Here is a 12,477-nt window from a genome sequence, read left to right as displayed (position 1 = left end):
ACATTCTTACTTGTACAAAGTGGTACCTCATTTCCATTTAAACCATTCTAAAGAATGTCAATCAAGCCAACAGGCCACTAAACAGTAATGTCACTGTAGATGTTTTCTTTCTGTTCATATTAAATTTTCATTTCCGTATAATGCATAATTTATTTTGACAAATTACAAATGACAATTATTTCAAGATAAAAATCACCCCTACATGGCAGAACAATTATAGATGTGTTTGTAGTGGTTTAGAAATCATATAAAAAAGAATTGCTCCAACGGTGGAGAAAATGGGAGAAATGTACCGAGTGTTTTGAATGGTGGAGGAAAAGCCGAGATTTGTACAGAGTGCTCTGATTGGTGGAGAATTTGAAATCCCAATTAGATAGTCAATAGTCTCGTCCTGATAGCTGCATATCACAGAACAGGAAGTCCATTATGAAAGTGGTTTACAAAACATCATCCATTTTACATGGTTTCCCTCACATCATCATAACTTTGATTGGATTTTTAACATTGGCCAATACACGATCACCTTCCGAATATGGTTATATATAATTTACATTAATTTAAATCTATTGCTCAGTCTTAATGGCCAACAAACACAACAAAATCATACTGGATATCTGATACTATATTAACTTAAAATTAATCTAAAGTTTATTGTATAATGTGTAATTAGTTATATATATCCTTAACTCCTACACAAAAATATAAGGTATAATGTGTAAAGCAGCATACACCCTTAACTTTAACATAGGTATGTGTAAGGTAGCATATACCCTTAACTTTAGCACAGGTATGTGTAAGGCAGCATACACCCTTAACGTTAACACAGGTATGTGTAAGGCAGCATACACCCTTAACTTTAACACAGGTATGTGTAAGACAGCATATAGCCTTAACTTTAACACAGGTATGTGTAAGGCAACATACACCCTTAACTCTAACACAGGTATGTGTAAGGAAGCATACACCCTTAACTTTAACACAGGTATGTGTAAGGCAGCATACACCCTTAATGTTAACATAGGTATGTGTAAGGCAGCATATACCCTTAACGCTAACACAGGTATGTGTAAGACAGCATATACCCTTAACTTTAACACAGGTATGTGTAAGGCAGCATACACCCTTAATGTTAACATAGGTATGTGTAAGGCAGCATACACCCTTAATGTTAACATAGGTATGTGTAAGGCAGCATATACACTTAATGCTAACACAGGTATGTGTAAGGCAGAATATAACCTTAGTACCAACACAGATATAATGTTTAAGGTGACACAACTCTAATCACAGGTATAGCCAAAGATATAATGTGTAAATTACATATAACCTAACTCTAACACAGGTATCATGTGAAGACTGGGCTATTAGATATATCAAGATTATCAATGTAACAGATCATATTACACATTTTATTGAATCATTAAACAAATGAACTCTTGTTTCATAAAAAATATATTTCTACCATCATTGCATGTCTCCTGATCTATTCCCAACAGCACACATCATAAAAGACAAACATATCTTTATACAATCACCCACAGATAGTCTACAATGATATACCACCTAATAAATGATAAGCCCTGATCTCATGGCTGACGATTCTCTTCTCAAAGTCAAGCTGACAGATTAAAACCTCAACAGGTTGTCAATACTCAAATTAAAAAGATATCTTTGACACAGACAGATCCAGGTCGTTAAGTTAGATACAGATTAACCAGGACCAGAAAACATTACAAAGTCATATGTCAATAACATGTCAGCCATTGATTAGAAAGAATGGTATAAGATCACGTCAACTACAGATCAAGTTTAGAGCCTGCGTTTTATTATAAGACAAGTGATATTTAATCACATCACCCACCAATCATGCACAGGGGAGGTAACTTTTACACAATGAGAGAAGGTAGTTTACTAAATGCAAGTGAATTACCTGTATTATGGGAGAGAGATGATTAGTTTAACTGATCCCCAATCACCTGTGTGTGAGGCTAGTTTTAACAGATGGAGGAGATCTGGTCTTACAGACAGAACATTCCCCAGCGTGAGTGCCAGATCAGAATTACCATCTATATACACACAGCACCAATACATGTACCAGTTTCTGTCTAAAAACACTTCCGAGCTATACAATCTCACTATTTACATTATCAAAGATATATCTCCACTGTTGAAATAAACAAAAAAAACTTCCTTAAACAATCTAGGTAAAAATCAAGGACATGAACAGATATTGTCTTTATAAACCTAGGTAGAAATCAAGCACAAGAACAGATATTGTCTTTATAAACCTATCTCCTGGCTGAATTGACAGGCAGTGCTTATAATACTGTCCGGTATATAGTTTTAGATGTTGTCCTGTAGATAAATTTCCATGTTATTACATATACAGCAAACAAAGGTAATAGATTTTCAGGACAACTAGCCATGAAGTTAGTTGGTTAATCCATAAAACAGCAAAACTACAGAATACTGGTCATCAAAATAATGTAATGATAGCTTATCACAGAAAAGTGGTCATTCAAGACAGATTATGACAGTAAATCACAGTTAGTGGTCATTCCCGACAGGTAATGATGACCAATCACAGAAGAGTGGTCATTCAAGACAGGTTGTGACAGCCAATCACAGACAGTGACAGCAAATCACAGATAGCGGTCATTCCCGACAGGTAATGATGACCAATCACAGAAGAGTGGTCATTCAAGACAGGTTGTGACATTTTATCACAGAAAATTGGTCTTATAATAGACAGGTTATGATCGCCAATCACAGAAACTTCAAGGTTATCCTAGACAGGAATTGGCAGCTATTCACAGAAAAATGGTCTTATTAGACAGTAAGTTGACATCCAAAGATACAAACAGGACTTAATGAAACAATGCCAGGAAACATTTTTCTTGGGGCATTTTGTGGACGATAACAATAAAGCCACTATTTATGTAAATTTCCAGTTTATCCCTTGGAAACTAAGCTTCCACAATAAAACCCAATCCCAAGGGACAGGGAAATAAATCTCCTCAGACAATTGTACCAGTAGAGAGAACTAATGGAAAATATCTTGAAAACTGGGGTGTTAATTTGCCAGCCATGTAGTGACATCCTGAGGCGACTGACTAACAGTTTGCCTTATTCTGTAGTGGTGGGATCAATAGTCTCCGATGGCCTGAAGAGAGGCTGACGATGACGGGCCAGGCCTCTCCCTACCTTGGCACTTATTCACAGCGGGACACTACCCAGCCATGTGTGAGACAAGCAGCCTTGGAGAGGGGAATGTGATTGTGGTGATTGAGAATGTCTACTCTACATGGATGTGTTGTTTAATGAGATTTCCTCTTCAGGTGATTTGCCCCATACACATCATTGTACAACATTGTAATAAAGTCACCTCCCCTGAGTATTCATCAAGATGATATATTCCTCATCTCAGAAACAATTTTCTACCAGAGGTTCCCAGGCAAGAGCCAATATAAGATGTATCTCGGGTCAATAATGCACACAAGGTATTAACTTGTTTACCACACCACACAGCTTTTAGAAAACGAGGTTGTTAGCATCATATCCTGCAGGAAAACCAAATAGCCAGGTAAATATTAGACTCTATAATTTGGCAAAAACAGCAGATATCTAGGCAAATATTAGACTCAATAATTTGGGAAAAACAGCAGATATCTAGGCAAATATTAGGACTCAATAATTTGGGAAAAACAGCAGATATCTAGGCAAATATTAGGACTCAATAATTTGGGAAAAACAGCAGATATCTAGGCAAATATTTGGCTCAATAATTTGGGAAAAACAGCAGATATCTAGGCAAATATTAGGACTCAATAATTTGGGAAAAACAGCAGATATCTAGGCAAATATTAGACTCTATAATTTGGGAAAAACAGCAGATATCTAGGCAAATATTAATAATTTGGGAAAAACAGCAGATATCTAGGCAAATATTAGACTAAATAATTTGGGAAAAACAGCGGATATCTCGGCAAATATTAGACTAAATAATTTGGGGAAATTTGGGGAAAACAGCAGATATCTAGGTTTTTTATCATGAAATTTCACAGACATACAGGTGATATCTAGCTTTAAATAGACACAAACATAGGGGATATCTGGGTTTACATTGAGACACTACTGGGGAAATTTGGGTTTACATTGAGACACTAACGAGGATATCTGAGTTTACACTGAGACACTACCAGGAATATCTGGGTTTACATTGAGGCACTACTGGGGAAATGTGGGTTTACATTGAGACACTTACAAGGATATCTGAGTTTACATTGAGACACTACCAGGGATATCTGGGTTTACATTGAGACACTACCGGGGAAATCTGGGTTTACATTGAGACACTACTGGGGATATCTGAGTTTACATTGAGACACACACTGGGATATCTGGGCTTATATAGACACACACAGGGGGATACTTGGTTTATACAGAAACACAGACATTATACAGGTCTATCAAGTCATACATTGGAGCTCAGTCACAAGATACTCACTGACTTGAATTTACAAAGAAAACTACAACAGTAACATTATTGTAGTAATTAGTGTTCCACACATCATAAACAGAGGAATATGACTCTATGTTTACATTTAAACTTCCTTCTCACAGTGTTTTATAGCCTACACCACATGTAATACAAAGTTGCTGATTTCTTTGTTGTACAGTGTAACAAAGGTCTCCACAAACATATGTAAAATGTCACTGCCACAATATGTTGTGAATACATTGTTAAATATTCAAAATTTTTGTCAACACTTTGGCACTTGGGAACTATTCATTTTCAGTAATGTACTGGGCAATTGACAGCTTGCTCAGACAAGTTATACATACACTAGGTCCCCAATGTAAACAGCATGTCTAACAATAACTTAGGTTTAGGATTAAGAGCCACACAGGATGTGGTCTGTAAAGGATCTAACAGCATCAATCATTATATAAACATGAGCAGGTGTTTAAACAACTGTCAATGGTTTTAGAAAAATTAAACTTGTAAAAAAATATCATTCTCAAGGATATTGAGAGCAGTACTTATATCAATAATAACTGAATGTTAAACGGCCTGAACTCCTACTCACAAAGGACATGACTATAGATACTGATCCCTTATATCTTAATAATCCCGATATATATAATATGATGTATAAGCTAAGAGTGGAGATTAATCCCAGTGACTTATGTCTAACATTTTTTTAAATTCTTAAGTCTCATCTCCTACTCGAAGAGACACTTAGTCAGTGAACTGTGTCCATTGTGTACCATAATCTATGGTCTTTGTCTCTCGGTCCTGTGTGACCTTAACCCTAGACTCTTTCCCACGCCAAATTATGTAGCCTCTCCCCAGGTTAGCCTTCCCCTATAGACTGCACCTCTCTCCCCCATGCGGCCTACCCTTTGGACTGCATCCCCTTTCCTTCATGTGGCCTACCCTAAGGACTGTGTCTCTCTCCCCCATGCGGCCTACCCTTTGGACTTCGTCCCCCTACCTTCATGTGGCCTACCCTATGGACTGTGTCTCTCTCCCCCATGTGGCCTACCCTATGGACTGCGTCCCCCTCCTCCATGTCGCCTACCCTATAGACTGTTCCCCTCTCCCATGCAACCTACCCTATGGGCTGTGTCCCTCTCCCCAGGTTGGCCTTCTCCTATGGACTGTGTCCCTCTCCCTAGTACAGTCTACCATATGGACTGTGTCCCTCTCCCCCATGTTGCCTACCCTATGGACTGTCTCCCTCCCCAGTGCCGCCTACCCATTGACTGCATCTCCCTCCCCAGTGTGACCTATCTACCCTATGGACTATCCCCCTCCCCAGTGTGACCTATCTACCCTATGGACTGTGTCCCTCTCCCCATGTTGCCTACCCTATGGACTGACCCCCTCCCCAGTGCCGCCTACCCTATGGACTGTGTCCCCCTCCCCAGTGCAGCCTACTCTATGGACTGTGTCCCCCTCCCCAGTGTGACTTATCCTATGTCCTTTAAGTCCTAGTAATCAATAAAAGGTATTACCACCACAAACCCATCTGTTTCCCTACCATTATCACAGACAAACAGGCAGCCTGCTCCAGTAACTGTTTAAATCCCTGTGGCCATCAATAAAAGTCAACTCCCTGTAGTCATCAATAATAGACATGACAGTTAACGTACATCCAATCACAGATACACGATTGATTACCAATCGGTATGTTCAGGAGGTGTACATTAACCAATCAGATCAGCGACAAACAAACTGCTGATGAAAATAAATCAGGCACGAGGCTACAATCAACAGAGTAAACTTGTAAATATCAATATTCTTGCAATTTTCTGGCAGTACTGATCAGTCCTATGATATTTAAGTGGAGGTAATGACGCTTTCTATGATGTTTAGTGATAATTACAGATGATAGAACAATGTTCTATAATAAGCCCACACTTTTCTTTGAGTCTGAGGTTGTGATAACAGATAATATATCATTGTCCTGTAATAAGCCCACGCTCTTCTTGGAGTCTTAAGTGGGTCCATTGCAGGATAATTAAGCCTGTTCCAATGTAAAGGGTTGGGTGAAGGATATATTTGGTAGGTTGACAGGTTTTGATTTTTAGATACGTTGCTCCTCCTTAACATATAACTGATGTTTACTGGAGTCTGAAAATAGAAGTATTATCCTGTCCTGATGAAGGTAGTCAGTACTCTACAGTACACATTATATACTGCCTTGTCTTGTTCACTCTCACCACAACTTCATAGTGCACACCAAGAAAAAGTAAGTACTGATGTTAGGTGAATGAGAATGGAGAGACTAAAGGAAGTAATTTATAGATAGAACCTGAAACAGAGAATAAACATAGGAATGGGGACTTAAGTGTTCAGTAGAAGAATGAGACAGGGATAGGAAACCAGGAACGACAAAGGATGTTAAAATCTCCCTACACAGCCCCTTTACCATCTAGATACACTGGTTCAGTTAATAGTCAAATCAAATTGACCACCCCTGGTTACCAAATATCTTGGTTCTACTTGAGATTCAGGGTCAATGACCCATCCCTGGTTACCAAATATCTTGGTTCTCCTTGAGATTCAGGGTCAATGACCCATCCCTGGTTACCAAATATCTTGGTTCTACTTGAGATTCAGGGTCAATGACGAACTCCTGGTTACCAAATATCTTGGTTCTTGAGATTCAGGGTCAATGACCCACCAATGGTTGCCAAATATCTTGGTTCTCCTTGAGATTCAGGGTCAATGACCCACCGCTGGTTGCCAAATATCTTGGTTCTCCTTCAGATTCAGGGTCAATGACGAACTCCTGGTTACCAAATATCTTGGTTCTTGAGATTCAGGGTCAATGACCCACTGCTGATTGCCAAATATCTTGGTTCTCCTTGAGATTCAGGGTCAATGACCCACCGCTGGTTGCCAAATATCTTGGTTCTCCTTCAGATTCAGGGTCAATGACGAACCCCTGGTTACCAAATATCTTGGTTCTCCTTCAGATTCGGGGTCAATCATCTCCTAGTTACTCTATCACACTGGGTCTTTCTGTTTTCATCAGTTACCAAAATCATGGCTATCATTCAGTCATCTGATTCACCTCTGGAATACAAACTAGTCCTGTTCCATTTGGCCTTGGATCTACATGCAAGGAACACACACAAGATACATAAAGATAGAAGCCAAACCAACTGTTTTTATTGGCTGTAATCAAACAGTAAGATTGCTGCCACAGCACCTAATGACAGGGACTTGTAAACAGTGTTGAGTCATAAATGAAAACCCTTCTCGAGGAACAATCTGTGTAATACTATCATTACCGGTCACAATCAACCCTGCATTCCTATTTAATCAAGATTTTTATTTTCAATCACAGATCCAAGATTTCATTTGAGAAGTATAGTTTAAGGAAATTTAACTATTATCAGCAAATAAACTACAAATTTTAAGGTTAAAGTTTTCTATTTATGTTTTATTTTAATGTAAGTAATTTTCAATTCTGTTTTTAATCACTAAACATTGATGAAGTACCTTTCAATTTAACTAAACCCAAATGAAATTTTGATTAAAAACTGTCAGACAAAAATCAATTACCTTGGCGATCTGATTGAAACGAGATGTGGTTTGTGTCTACATTATATTGCAAGCAGGGTTTAAGACCAAAACATGCCAAATTACCCAACAGTCGTGACAAAGGGTATAAAATGTTTACCTTACTCTGGATAGATGATGCTGGTGAAAGACCGATCTGGTGTTTTCAGGGCTGAGTAAATATTGATCCAACAGCATTTCCTTTACAAGTTAATTAATCTATGAACAATCCAGAAAGTATGGCCCACATTTGATTTACACATCAACTGATCAGAGAATACATAATGGTGATAGAATATCTTAAATTGACTGTAGAATAATGAATCAAATGGGCAGAAAATTGATCAATGTTTAAGTAATTCTATGTTACCCACCCTCTCATCATTACACAGTGCAATTTGTAAGTCAGGAATAACTGAAATATCTTTTGTCTCTCCTGTTTTCATCCTGATGACTATTCACTTATATACAGAATACTCTTGTCTTATGAAGCAATATTCTAAGCGTAATACATATAACCATTCTGGAATTCTGTCAAGTTATTGTGAAGAACATGTACCTGTTTAGACAATTTTTATTTGGTGAACTGATGAGTACCTGTTTAGACAATCTTTATTTGGTGAACTGATGAGTACCTGTTTAGACAATTTTTATTTGGTGAACTGATGAGTACCTGTTTAGACAATCTTTATTTGGTGAACTGATGAGTACCTGTTTAGACAATTTTTATTTGGTGAACTGGTGAGTACCTGTTTAGACAATCTTTATTTGGTGAACTGATGAGTACCTGTTTAGACAATTTTTATTTGGTGAACTGATGAGTACCTGTTTAGACAATTTTTATTTGGTGAACTGATGAGTACCTGTTTAGACAATCTTTATTTGGTGAACTGATGAGTACCTGTTTAGACAATCTTTATTTGGTGAACTGATGAGTACCTGTTTAGACAATCTTTATTTGGTGAACTGATGAGTACCTGTTTAGACAATCTTTATTTGGTGAACTGATGAGTACCTGTTTAGACAATTTTTATTTGGTGAACTGATGAGTACCTGTTTAGACAATCTTTATTTGGTGAACTGATGAGTACCTGTTTAGACAATTTTTATTTGGTTTGAAAGATGGATAAAGGAAAATATTTCGCACAAGAACATTCAGATAATTCTATGGTCTGAAGTGACGACCTCATAAACAAGGGAGGTAATTCACTATGGCTCCATTATTATTCCATTAAGCATTTCGGGGTCTGCAAAAGCCTGTACAGACATCAACAAAATCATAAATCAACACTTTTATGCTGAATTTGATCAAGCAAGACTTTAATGAGAAATCTCGCATGTTTGGTTTGTCTTAAATCTGACACTCCACAAATAAACTCAACAGGCAATAAAGGAACATTATAGTAAATAGGATGTAATTCACACAGATATGTTTTGTAAACAAGTTAGAATTTAAAACTGTTGCTTGAGATTGACAGCAAACAAGAAACAGCAAGTTTCAAATGTCATTTAAACAATTTCAGTATTCACTAGAATGGTTGACAGGTGACATGGGAAAACTCTTATCATCTAATAATGTCTGTATAGGCAGTGAGGCTGTTTCAGGTATCTAATGTCTGTATAGGCAGTGAGACTGATACAGATATATAATGTTTATATAGGCAGTGAGACTGGTACAGATATATAATGTCTATATAGACAGTGAGACTGATACAGATATATAATGTCTATACAGGCAGTGAGACTGATACAGATATATAATGTCTATATAGACAGTGAGACTGATACAGATATATAATGTCTATATAGGTAGTGAGACTTATACTGATGATGTCTGTATAGGCAGTGAGACTGATACAGATATATAATGTCTATATAGGCAGTGAGACTGATACAGATATATAATGTCTGTATAGACAGTGAGACTGATACAGATATATAATGTCTATATAGGTAGTGAGACTTATACTGATGATGTCTATATAGGCAGTGAGACTGATACAGATATATAATGTCTGTATAGACAGTGAGACTGATACAGATATATAATGTCTGTATAGGCAGTAAGGCTGACACTGATACAGAATGTCTATATAGGCAGTAAGACTGATACAGATATATAATGTCTATACAGGCAGTGAGACTGATACAGATATATAATGTCTGTATAGACAGTGAGACTGATACAGATATATAATGTCTATATAGGCAGTGAGACTGATACAGATAAATAATGTCTGTATAGGCAGTGAGACTGATACAGATATATAATGTCTATATAGGCAGTGAGACTGATACAGATATGTAATGTCTATATAGGCAATGAGACTGATACAGATATATAATGTCTGTATAGGCAGTGAGACTGATACAGATATGTAATGTCTATATAGGCAATGAGACTGATACAAATATATATTGTCTGTATAGGCAGTAGGCTATACATACAGATATATAATGTCTGTATAGACTGATACAGATATATAATGTCTATATAGAGTACAGATATATAATGTCTGTATAGGCATATAATGTCTATATAGTAGACTGATACAGATATATAATGATATATACAGATATGTCAGTATATAGATATATAATGTCAGTGAGACTGATACAGATATATAATGTCTATACAGGCAGTGAGACTGATACAGATATATAATGTCTGTATAGACAGTGAGACTGATACAGATATATAATGTCATTATAGGCAGTGAGACTGATACAGATATATAATGTCTATATAGGCAGTGTGACTGATACAGATATGTAATGTCTATATAGGCAGTGTGACTGATACAGATATGTAATGTCTATATAGGCAATGAGACTGATACAAATATATATTGTCTGTATAGGCAGTGAGACTGGTACAGATATATAATGTCTGTATAGACAGTGAGACTGATACAGATATATAATGTCTATATAGACAGTGTGACTGATACAGATATATAATGTCTATATAGACAGTGAGACTGATACAGATATATAATGTCTATATAGGCAGTGAGACTGATACAGATATATAATGTCTATATAGACAGTGAGACTATATAATGATATAGATATATAATATATAATGTATAGACAGTATAGACTGATACAGATATATAATGTCTATATAGGCAGTGAGACTGATACAGATATATAATGTCTATATAGGCAGTGAGACTGATACAGATATATAATGTCTATATAGGCAGTGAGACTGATACAGATATATAATGTCTATATAGACAGTGAGACTGATACAGATATATAATGTCTATATAGGCAGTGAGACTGATACAGATATATAATGTCTATATAGGCAGTGAGACTGATACAGATATATAATGTCTATATAGACAGTGAGACTGATACAGATATATAATGTCTATATAGACAGTGAGACTGATACAGATATATAATGTCTGTATAGACAGTGAGACTGATACAGATATATAATGTCTATATAGGCAGTGAGACTGATACAGATATATAATTTCTACTTATACAGATATCTTAATTTGTTTAATTAATGATGAAAGATTACACGTTAGGTATGTGGACCACTTACCAGGTGTAAGCTACATGAGCTGCTGACTGAATAGAATCTCTTGGGTTAGACGTCAAGTATTTTCCAATGTTGGGGGTGAGGTTGACCAATAAACCAATGATAACTACACAGATGCCCTGGGGTTGGACTTTGTTAACATATTATCCACCAACACTGTAATTTACACCAAGTCCCCGGGGTTGAGACTTTTCCCGTTATGTAATCCACGATCACTGATAAGTATACAGAAGTCCAGCACGTTTTGTAGTCAAGTAACCATCAATGTTGAAATCTAAATACAAGAAACGCTTTAGGAAATGACTTCAATACACTAATAGTTTAGAGTATTGTAATCAAGCTCATAGAATAAACATTGACACAAGTATACAATACAGCTGTAATTCAACTGATACCCAACTAGGTGTCAAGTGTATCCTCATTATCAACAATCGATGGACCACTACAGGTTCAGTTACAGTCTGTGGTCCACTACTGGTCCAGTTACAGTCTGTGGTCCACTACTGTTCCAGTTACAGTCTGTGGTCCACAATTGGTCCAGTTACAGTCTGTGGTCCACAATTGGTCCAATTACAGTCTCTTGTCAACTGCTGGTCGAGTTACAGTCTGTGGTCCACTTAAGGTCCAGTTACAGTCTGTGGTCTACTACAGGTCTAGATACAGTCCGTGGTCCACTACTGGTCCAGTTACAGTCTGTGGTCCACTACTAGTCCAGTTACAGTCTGTAGTCCACTACTGGTCTAGATACAGTCTGTGGTCCACTTAAGGTCCAGTTACAGTCTGTGGTCCACTACAGGTCTAGTTACAGTCTGTGGTCCACTACTGTTCCAGTTACAGT

Source organism: Ylistrum balloti, unplaced genomic scaffold, assembly GCF_031769215.1.
Source record: "Ylistrum balloti isolate Yb309-2 unplaced genomic scaffold, AGI_CSIRO_Ybal_v1 Utg370290, whole genome shotgun sequence".
NCBI lineage: Eukaryota > Metazoa > Mollusca > Bivalvia > Pectinida > Pectinidae > Ylistrum > Ylistrum balloti.
This window is presented reverse-complemented; position numbering follows the sequence as displayed.